The 11,936-nt window shown below is 46.7% G+C and overlaps 1 protein-coding gene across 1 annotated transcript in view; it reads right to left on the reverse strand.

The window, feature by feature from the left end:
• Positions 1–8,246, reverse strand: part of cdc42ep4b (CDC42 effector protein (Rho GTPase binding) 4b) — a 27,324-nt gene extending 19,078 nt beyond the window's left edge. The window contains exon 1 of the mRNA XM_012814430.3: positions 7,965–8,246. The gene's annotated coding sequence lies outside the window, so the exon portion shown is untranslated. The remainder of the gene's footprint in view (positions 1–7,964) is intronic.
• Positions 8,247–11,936: the final 3,690 nt, after the last annotated feature.

The following is an 11,936-nucleotide window of genomic DNA, read 5'->3' on the forward strand; positions in this document are numbered from 1 at the left end:
GGTTGAAAAAATGTGCCAAATCACCAGAAAGATAAGCAACAGAGAGCAGAGTGGCACAGGGCGGCCAGTGTTCTGCCAATGCAGCAACTCCTACTGACTGACTGACCCCCACACACACACACACACACACACACACACACACACACACACACACACACACACACACACACACACACAGCCTGGCCTCTCTCTGCCTCTCTGGCCTTTCCTTCCTATTTCTCCACTTCAATTCAGATCTAGTGGAACTTCCTGTGTGAGGTTCCTCACCGGAGAGGAGTGGTGCTCAGCTATGTAGGAGTTTCTATCAGTGGAGGTGGTAAATAACAGACACAAACATAAACATACAGACACAAACACAAACATACACAGGCACAACCCCCCCACACACACACACACACACACACATAAACATACACAGGCACAACCCCCCCCCCCCCACACACACACACACACACACACACACACACACACACACACACACACACACACACACACACACATAAACATACACAGACACAACCCCCCCCCCCCCACACACACACACACAAACATAAACAGACACAACACACACATACACAGGGCTACAATTCATGACCTGTGTGCCCTGTTCGTTCAAAGGAGCCGTCCGGAAGTTTATACGCGGTTTATACGACACTAAACCACTGGCTTCTGTCTGCCTCTCACACGCCCCAAACCGGACAGTGTCACTCCAGATGCAGATCACATCAAGCCTGTGTGTGCTGCGGAGGAAATCCCCCCCCCCCCCTGATAGGATTACAAAAAAGGCCATCTCATCCGAGTTAAACATCATATTAAATAAATATCCCAGGCATGCTCTTCTTCTTCCTCCGCGCTAACAATGGCCCTTTGAGTGCTCGCACACACACACACACACATCACACTCAGTCTCAGTCGTACGCAGTCTGTGTGTGAGCTAGAGTTACACGTATGCTCATTTACCATGAGCTCTGCCTTCAGGTGCTATCTGGGTTTCCGTCTCGGGCAGGCCCTCACTGTAGTCGGTTCACCCTCGGGCGCAGGTGTGTGTGAGGAGGACGTGGGACGGTGAATGACAGGGGAGAATTCCCCGAACGAGGACTCAAGTGGCAGGGTACTCTCGGTTATCATGGTACTTTCGTGGGTGTGTGGGTGTGGGTGTGTCCGTCCATCAACAGCTTCTTGAAGGGTTGTACTGCACTGTAAACACCATCTGTTCTCACCTACCCACACACTCATATAGGATACACCCACACACTCATATAGGATACACACACACACACAGCCTGAGCTTTAACCAAGCTATCCCCCCCCATTAAAAACAACGTTATTGTACACTATTGAATATAACATGGCTACAAACAGCAGGCGTTTGAGGGGGGAAAAGGTTTAGACCAATGTTTCAACGTTGCATATTAAACGTTTTTGGGAGGAAAATATACAGTGTACGGACATTCATCCTTTCACTGGTCCGCTATGAGCAGAGCCGTATTTCAGCGAGCTGATGTGACCCTGTGGGGCATGTAGTGGGTATAGTGCTGAGAGAGAGAGAGAGAGAGAGAGAGAGAGAGAGAGAGAGAGAGAGAGAGAGAGAGAGAGAGAGAGAGAGGGGAGATATGAATCAAGAGGATCAGGTTTCCACTGCCACTAGTCATAGTCTCCAAGGACACACTCACAGAGGGTTATGAGAACGAGAGAGAGAGAGAGAGAGAGAGAGAGAGAGAGAGAGAGAGAATGATAAATTGATGAAGAGCAGAGGTAAAAAAAAAGAGGGGTGCAAAGAGAGGGAGAAAAGTAAAGAGTGGACAATGAGAAAGAGATGCAAGAATGAAGGGGGAGTGATAGACAGAGAGAGAGAGAGGTAGAGAAAGAAAGAAAAGAAAGCATTTCTGTTTTGTTCTTTCAGCAGTCACATGCTCAGGGGACTCCACCTGTCACAGTGGACTCAGAGTCCAGAGGGCAGTGGACAGAACAATGGGGGGGGGGGGGGGGGTATTGGACTGTGAACACACACACACACACACACACACACACACACACACACACACACACACACACACACACACACACACACACACACACACACACACTCTCTCTCTCTCTCTCTTACTGACCAGCTATAGGCAGTGCAACACAGCACAGCCCAACAAAAAGCACAGCACAGCCATAATACAGCTCAAAACAAAAGCAATGCACAAAACTGACGGCACATCAGAACAATGGCCACCAAGCACTAAACACAGGGCCACAGCCACGGGAAAAACAAGGGAAAGGGCCTCATCTCCTAGAACACAACCACAATGGCCACAGAACTACACACACGTATGAACTACATTCCCCAGACCCATAAGTGGGGCTTCTCAGCAGGTCAGTGCACCAACAACAATAGACTGAGGAGAGTGTACCCATTATGTAATGAAGAGACTATTGTGCACCCATTATGTAATGAGGAGACTAAGGAAGCATTAATGAGCCAATCACAAAGGACCTAGACGTGAAAGCCACTGAGGTCATCATAGGCACTAACCCCCAAGTCGCTCAAACAGCTGCTACCGTATTGTGGTAGGTCGGCGGCTAAGACACTGCTGGCAGCCAGAGCATTGTATTGTCTCTCGAAAAAATGCGACAGTGGAATGACCAGTTCAAAGGAAAGCTATGTCAAAATCTTACCAAACGAGTCAGGGACGATCATCTCAGCTGTCAAGTCACGTAATAGGCAAGTGACAACTAAATGTGAGCCCTGATTGACAGGAACCTGCGATGCCTCCTCACCTTTGGAATTCGGGCTCACCCAGAAGAAAATTCTGAAGAAACGGGACAGGAAGCACTTGAAACTGCAACTTGATAGCCAAGGCCCGTCCTCAACCGGTTTACAGAACGCCAGGCAGTCTCTTTGCCATAGCGACTGTACAACAATCACAGCGGAACACTCAGAAGTTCTCACTGATGTAACAATGCCTTTCCTTACAAAGGAGGGCTGAAGATCCAACAATAACAATTCCGTAGGGGACTTGAAATGTCACAGAGCTGAGTGTTGATTACAGAAGCAGTCAGTTGAAACTAGTAGTGCAGATGTTTATCGATGTACTGCTCCCATTCAGTGACAGCTTTCAAGCTTCACACAATAAGATATGAAGATGAATCATTTAGGCCTTTTACACAAAGTAATAACTGTAACTGAACCTAATCTTCAAAGGGTATACATGTTATAGTTCTAAACACTTCATCTGTTAGCATGAATACCATACATATTTAAAAGGTGCATTGAGGAAGAAAAAAAACAATAATCTTCTGGTCAAATTGTGAAGTTTCCTATTTCTGCCTTTAAAATCTACGCTGGACATGGAAGTCTCTAAAAACCCTGATTGGTCCAGCGATGTTTGGCTTTGTGCATCCACAGAGCAGTAAAAGGCTGAGGTGTGGCCTCAAATCGACGCTTTCCTCCTTTCTACAGTTGTTTGGATTGGGCCAGGGACAAGGCCCGACTCCTAACTCCTGCGGAGAGGTTTCCCCTCATTCGAAACAAACTGGCCTTTGTCCCAAAACCCAGTTATACCCCACCAACATTCAAAGATGACTCCTTTGAATCCCAATCAAAGGGATCTCCGGTATCCTGACTCTTGACGTAGTTCTCACACACACAGAGGTCATTCAGCCAATATTGATCGTTGCGAAAAGACGCGTGCTTCATTCATGGCCACGGCACTCCGGAATTTCTGGCTCAATGGAAAGATTAGGGCATATGTTTGGTCATTAGCCAATAGTTCAAAGATCGCGATAACAGCTGGGACAGGGAATTCTTCAGACTCAGAGGCAGTGTTGTGATGCTTTAATGAGAGACCAAGGAGGTTAAGCTCCAGATCTACAGAACACCACTGGACTAAAGTAGCATGCTAGAGCAGTCCACTATAGGCAGCAGCCGACAAGCAGCTTACTCTCAATTACTATTCTGTTGGGCCAGAACACACACACACACACACACACACACACACACACACACACACACACACACACACACACACACACACACACACACACACACACACACACACACACACACACACACACACACACACACACACACACACACACACACACACACACACACACACAGCTTAATGTGACTATGCCTCAGTATTATGATGCTTCTCTTTTGGCAGTCTCAACTCTCAAGTTAGGCAAGTTGATGTAACACACAAGTGGATGGATTTGCGTAGAGTAAATCTGTGATTCCATCAGATAGTTCTGCCCAGTGTTTGGGTGAGCTGAGGAGAAGTGAGTAAACAGCCGCCTTCCCTCACACACTGGCTGGAATCCCTTTTTCCCCTCTTAAATGCAGACACATCCATGCTGTTCAGTTTAAAACTAACAACCAAATGGAGCGCTTTTCAGAAGAGAAAGTGCTCATGTTAGCTTCACTTCTACCTCTCTCTTTTTTTTCTCTCTCTCTCTCGCTCCCTCCCTCCCTCCCTCCCTCCCATGTGAGTTTACACTGCAGAGAGGCTGACCTCTGACCTCAGAACTCACTCACTCACTCAGACGGGCACCCGGCCAAAACCCCAGCGAAGAGAGGGGGAGAGGGAGGGATGGATGGAGAGAGAGAGAGAGGGTTGGAGAGAGATAGAGAATGATAGGGAGAACGGGATGAGAGAGTGATATTGGGAGAGAGTGAGTGTGAAAGAGACAAAGAGAGAATGTGCATAGGATGAGGGGAGTGAATTGCAGAACGAGAGAGAGAGAGAGAGAGAGAGAGAGAGAGAGAGCGAGAGAGAGAGAGAGAGAAAGAGAGAGAGAGAGAGAGGGGAGGGTGTGAGAGAGAGAGAGAGAGAAAGAGAGAGAGAGAGAAAGAGATAGATAGAGAGAGAGAGAGAGAGAGAGAAAGAAAGAAAGAAAGAAAGAAAGAAAGAAAGACACAGAGAGAGAGAGAGAGAGAGAGAGAGAGAGAGAGAGAGAGAGAGAGAGAAAAAGCTGCAACCCCACAGAAAAAGGGCAGCTCGACGTGAGCAGTTTGCCTGGACTGCCGCAGCCCTCCGGTCTGCTAGAGACACATTCATGAGCTGGAGAAAGAGTAGGAGCTGGAGCAGGAGCACGTGAGCAGGCGGTCAGGTGAGTCTGGGCTCTTTCTCACAGTTACTCTGGCAACACGGGACACTTTAGACCCGCAGTGCCCAGACAGGCAGGGCACAGAGCATAAAGAATAGAGCACAGAGCACTGAGAGTAGGGAGAGCTCATTGATTGGGCCAGGTTTGGACACACTTACAGTAGATGAAGGCTGGAGAGGCTGAGAACGTGAGAATGTCGAGAGAGAGAAAGAGAGAAAGAGAGAGAGAGAGAAAGAGAGAGAGAGAAAGAGAAAGAGAAAGAGAGAGAGAGAGGGAAAAGGATGAAGGAGCTATCAATTAGAAGTGCATTAACAGGGAGGCAGACCAAGAGCCTCATAAATCCTGGAACCCTTTTCGCCACACTCGCCTCCCAACCCTCTCCTGGCAATCCCCTAAGTAACCGAGCAAAGAGAAGAGAAAGTAGAGGGAGAGAGAGAGATAGAGAGAGAGTGGGAGAGAGGGAGAGAGAGAGAGATAGAGAGAGAGAGAGGAGAGAGAGAGAGAGGGAGGGAGGAGAGAGAGATAGAGGGAAAGTGAGAGATAGAGGGTGGAAAATCATGTCAGATGGGGGCAAAGGTTAAAAGAGATAGAAAGTAAAAATTATTTTTTTTAAAGAATGAGGGCTTGACATCATCAGTCTAGTTTTGTTTTCTTGCACTTGTATCTTCACTCCTCCGTTTAGTCTTGTGTGTGTGTGTGTGTGTGTGTGTGTGTGTGTGTGTGTGTGTGTGTGTGTGTGTGTGTGTGTGTGTGTCTGCTTTGTCTAGCAAATACTAGGCCCTGACCTTGGGGCAGTGAAAGATGGCAGGGAGAGTTATCGCCAAGGCAACACGACACACCACCCTCTTCACACACTCACAGGGCAGACCAACAGGGCCCCTTGGCAGACAGGGGTCATAGGTCATGAAAGGGGCTGCACTCTCTAGACGTGAGCAATGAGGAGAAAGATCACTCCTAATGATTCATACCACATAAACCACCACACAAACACACATATATATATGCAGACAGCAACACTTCGGCAGGAATACTTTGGCAGAAATGGCCCATTAAAGTTCGATCAGACTCTCTCGTGGGCCCACACAAATCGCTGCCACAGATTTGGGGTTGCGCCTGAATAATTTTGTTGTTTCATCCCAACGGGCCCCAGGGCGAAAGGCTAACGAAGCGGAAAAACGGCTTCAGTTTGGCAGTTAGGCACAACCCGGGAAACCCCTACGTGGGATTAAAATAAATATTTGTTAAAAAAACAAAAACAGAAAAAAACACGGCCTTGAGTTTGTGTGGCTAAGCCATTGAAACATTAAAAATATGAATAAACTAAACAAAATCTCGTCTTCCAGCCCAGTGTTATGACACTATTCTAAATCCAATAGAGAACTAAAAAGTTCTACTTGGGGTCAAATTTATGCGTTACTGTGTGCTCAGCTGGACGGTGTCATGACCCGTTTTTGTGTGTGTGTGTGTGTGTGTGTGTGTGTGTCATGACCCGTTTTTTAACGCAGCCATGGAGTGGTACTGCTTACGCCACCACTTTCTCTGCTCCATTACATAATTACTCTTTCAGTGAGAGGGGAGCCAATGCGATATCTGTTAGCTAGTAAACATCTGAAAGCGGTCATCGCGATTTGTTCCAGAGCAGTGGTCTTTGCGACAACCATTAAAGCTCCATCTGAAAGTTAACATGGGGATGAAACACGCGTATTTGAATACACACCCGGCATGGAGAGATTTCTGCTCTGGCGTTTAGACCAAAAGGAAACAGTCCAATCACAAGCGAGCAGTGTGCCAAAAGGCGTTATGCAAATCTGCTTCGGGGCCATGGTTTGAATGGTTATCATGTCTGACAAGCGAGCGCCAAGCTTAACTATGTAATATGGTTTGTGCAAATCTCTCGCACACACCCACACAGCCTTATCCCGCTCTAGCAGTCCTTAATCAGTCCTCACAACTAACGTATCTAACCAAAAAGTGCTTATCATGGGCAATGTCCTGCGGTGATTACAGGGCAAACAAAGTAGGATGAGTCTGGAGAACACCAAGCTATCTGTACTCATTTGATCAGTGAGAGAGGGCGAGAGAGCCTAGCCCATATCACAAGACTTCTTCAAAACATGCTGATAAACATTCACAGGGGTGACACGGGCAGCAGAAAACCCCAGGCAATTTCGTCAACTCCTGTAGTCCACTGAGTCACAAGATTTGAGTGAACTCTTTTTTTTTTTTTTTTATGTATTTTAGGCGCACCACCGGGTCAGGTTAACCACGCTAAGGTATTGCGAAAAGCAATGGCGAAAGAGCCAAAGCAATGTCCACGGAGTGTAATAGAGACCTTTTTAAGATAAATCTGGTCTTGAATTAGCTCAACTCCCGTGACTGGCTGAGGAGTATAGGACACAACAACAGAGCGTTGTGAAAGGGCTCGTTGAAGACAATGAGACAGTCGTGGGGACATTGTACTAGTCGTCTAGTCGCCTACTCGGCGCACAATGAACTTGCTCAAGCTCACTCCGTCTGTTCCATATGGGCTGATGGTGATGAAGAGGCCACAGAAGTCATCGACAGACTGCCTGGCGCTGACTGCCGCAGAGCCCACGGCCTGCTGATTTTGAAACATTTAATCTGTAGTGCAGAGTGTGTTGTCCCAAAGCCCGTCGTTGATTCCACTAGTCAGACGGCTCCCCGGGAATAACTTGCTAGAAAAATACATTTAAGTGTCTATGCCTCTGTTGTGGGGGGTCTCGTTTAAAGCCCTTTAACGAGACAATAAAGTTTGAAGTTGAAGTGGCCACGTGGTTTTAAACAAATAGTTTAACAACCGCTGTTATGCTAAACATAAATAGAGAAAATAAAATGTCACTTACTGTGGCGAAGTTCGTGAAATGGGAGTGAATGGGAATCGTCTTCACCGCTAAGTTCACAGCAAATTCCCTTTGTTTAAAGGAACAGTTCCTCTCTCACTTTATCGCGAAGTAATAGACGGACACAAGGGATTTTCTTATAATATGCTGGATGGAAAACTAGCCTTTCTCTTGCTCAGTTACTAGCCGGGGAAGGTTCACGTAACCCAGCGCGGAGCGTCTGTGAGTCTATTCACTGTGCGATGTCGCACTAGTGGATTCACCCGTTTTCTTTTTTTTCCCCCTTTGTGATCTCCACCCCCCCAGCGCGCTTTAAAGGGCCAGTGTGAAAGTTATTGTCAAGGCCACTAGACCGTTGGAACATTTTCATTACACACAAGTGACAGCTAGTACAATTTATGTATTTTAATTAATCCATTCCCAATACAGCCATTGTTTTGTTATTGCGCTGTGAAATTCCTCCAAGATATTGCTATCATCATTGTTCTGAGTCTCCGTTAATATTCGCAGCGTCAAAATAGCTTTTCACAAAGGGAGATCACTGCACTCTCCTTTCTACAAGCACGATCTTCACACACACAGCATACAAAATGACAACAGTCAAACAGGTTTTGAATTCATTTCAATTTTTATTTAGAAAATAATATTTATATATATTTTTTTATCATCAGGTTACCTCAGGTCCTAGCCACTGGACATTGCCCTGGACAGTTTAAAGCATTGAGAGAGGACCAGGAGCTCCTTCAAGTGTTTTGATTTTCCACATAGTTTAGTAAAGTATATATTTGATCACACAGATTACACCCTTGGCACTAAACACTCAATATATTACAATATGTCCTGGTAGGTAGGCCACACACCCACACACACACACTATCTCACACGCATACACACAAGTCATTTCAGGGTGTTTGTCAAGGTCCCGCAAGTGATAATCACTTTGAATACTGTAAAAGAAAACAACCCCATTAGGATAAACAGCCAAAAAGGAGGTGAGATGTGAAAATCATAGTCTGAGTAAAAGGCATATCTCCATAGACAACACCCAGACAGTCTTCACTAATATTTTCCTGTTCACTGTTCCACAGAATCGCTTTGAACGACACAAGACTAAATTCCACGGAGTCTGTTCAGCTGTAATTGAGACGTGTGACCGAACAGCCGGCGGGTGTCTGAGATGAGAGTGTAAATAGGTGTGTGTTGGTGTGAAACGACCCTCGCGCTGCGACTGATTTTGTGTGATGTGAAACCTTAAAAGTGTGTCGGCCATACGTATGGATAAACTGTGTTGAATTTCTCGTCTTAAAAGTAGTTTGTTTTACGAAAAATAAATAATTGTTTTCATCTTCTAATTTGATACAATTGTGTTCCTTTTTTCATGTATGTTTTATTTTTTTGATCTTTCACTGTGTCTCCTTTAGATTATCATTCTAACACAAAGATGAGGGTTGACCACAGGATATGAGGTCACCTAGAGATGGACAGCAGCCCGCTTGATGTGATGTCACTTCCAGCGGGGCAAGGAAATCCATCCCTCCCTCTATACAAACACTGTCAGTTACAGGGGGAAGAAAAAAGAGTGATACTCAGTAGACCATCAAGAAGAAAATCACACACTCACGCACACACACACACACAGAGACGTAAAACACACACAGACAGACGAACACCCACAGACACACTCACACCTGAACTGAATTCACTAACAAAGGTATTCACTTACCCTATCTAACACACACACACACACGCACACGCACACGCACACGCACACGCACACGCACACACACTATGATATTCTAGTGTATTGTATACATATGTGCTAACTGGGCCCCATACGCTCCACAAACCCCCATGTTTTAATTGGTCATGGCAGAGGCCTGATCTGCAGCACGCACACGTGAAATCAGTTTTCACCATTTGTGACCGGCAGGCGGGTGGGTAAGTCATAACCCAGACTGTTTTGGAGACGCGGCAATATCTTAGACCTTTTTAGGAAAATGTAGTGATACACATGTCCCTCAATGTGTACAACCGAAGCAAAGAACAATAGCATGTCTGTGATGTTAGTTCTTAAGAAATGCTCAAAGGTTTATTGGAAAGACAGGATTGAAAGGTGAGTAAAGGAAGGAAGTGCGTGTGTGTGTGTGTGTGTGTGTGTGTGTGTGTGTGGGGGGGGGGGTGCATGTGTCTGTGTGAAGCTGTGGATGTGTATATTTAACAGGTGTGGCCCATATTTCGGGGCGGCCCCATAGGGCCCCATAGAGACCCAGAGCACTGCTCCTGTCTGATGGGGCCACTCGCCCTCTCCACTGTGCTGTTTTATAACAGAGCTGTTAAATGAAAGAGCCCAGTTTTTTAACACATGGGTCTCGGAGTACGGCTTTCTCAAAGGGGAAAAGGCCCCAGAAGTCTTTTGAAGGCGTAGTAGAAATGTTACCAAAGACCACCTGGAATGGAAGATTACTTCCGTGTGTGTTCACTCCACACACACACACACACACACACACACACTGCTGGGCCCTGCTGAGGGGCAGGATGAGAGAGTGGTGGGCACGTGGGCATGGGCCTCTTATTGGAAGCAGATATTAAACCAATTGAAGTCCATGTGTGTGTGTGTGTGTGTGTGTGTGTGTGTGTGTGTGTGTGTGTGTGTGTGTGTGTGTGTGTGTGTGTGTGTCGGCCCGAACCGACTTCCTGGCAGGACGGATATGAAATCTATCCATCAATTAGTGATTTATGCACGGATGTGGTGGGAGAGGAGGGGGGGCCGGGATGTGTGAGGTACTGCAGACGCAGGGCTGAGGGACGGAGGGATGGAGGGATGGAGGGATGGAGGGAGAGAGGAACGAGGGAGGGATTGATGGAGGGATAGAGGAACGAGGGAGGGAGGGAGGGATGAAGAGGCACCAGCTAAAAAATGAGAGAGGAAGTGAGGGAGGTATGGAGGGACAGGCATCCTCCAGAAAGGAGAGAGAGGGGGATAGAGGGATCCAACAGAAAGCAGAGAGGGAGGGATAGAGGGATCCTCCAGAAAGGAGGGATGGAGGGATAGAGGGATCCCACAGAAAGGAGAGAGGGGGATAGAGGGATCCCACAGAAAGGAGAGAGGGAGGGATAGAGTGATCCTCCAGAAAGGAGAGAGGGAGAAAGGTGGGTAAACAGCGCTGGTGCCAGGACGTCTCTGTGCTGGATGGTGCTACCTGCGGTTGCTTAGTTGCAGTGACACCACCAAGTCAACACAGCAAACTATTTGTGTGTCTGTGTGTGTGTGTGTGGGTTTACTAATGTCTGTGTGTGTCACACACACACACACACACACACACATTAGTTGCATGTCTCCTCTCTTGCCCCTGTCAGAGACCACACGCCACAGGAATGGCTCCATATTGGCCGTGGCTGAAGACCCAACCCTCTAACTATCTGTTTGGGGCAGTTTAAGAAATCTGTTTACATCCAGAGAGAGAGCAATCTCACAGAGCCAGCATTACGAGCAGACTCACACCACGCCACACCACGGCTCACAATCTTTTAATCCAGTCAGTAAGAGCCGTCTGGGCCTAAAGCCCAAGTGTCTGAAAATAAGAGCAACAACATTCACGAATCAACGATGCTTTAAGAAAAAACGAAAAAAAAAAAACGAATTTCACTTCATAACTCACTCTACTTCAGTCCGACTTTAATTTCAAATCAAATGATCTTCACCATCATAAAACAAACACTGTGCCCACATATTAGAATTCTTGAGAAATGTAGGGCAATGGTGAAACTAGGAGCAGTATTCATTACATTCAATAATCCCCTCCTTCCTTCCTTCCTTCCTTCCTTCTGTTTACCTCTTTTCACTCTCTGACACATGTGGAGATTACCTGCTCATAAACTAAACTAACACTCTGCATCACCGCTACAACCTCTGTCTGTCCCTAGAGACACATCCCCCTCCCTAGAGACACATCCCCCTCCTCTCTGTCCCTCCCT

The sequence above is a fragment of the Clupea harengus genome, chromosome 23 (genome assembly GCF_900700415.2).
Source record: "Clupea harengus chromosome 23, Ch_v2.0.2, whole genome shotgun sequence".
In the NCBI taxonomy this organism is placed as follows: domain Eukaryota; kingdom Metazoa; phylum Chordata; class Actinopteri; order Clupeiformes; family Clupeidae; genus Clupea; species Clupea harengus.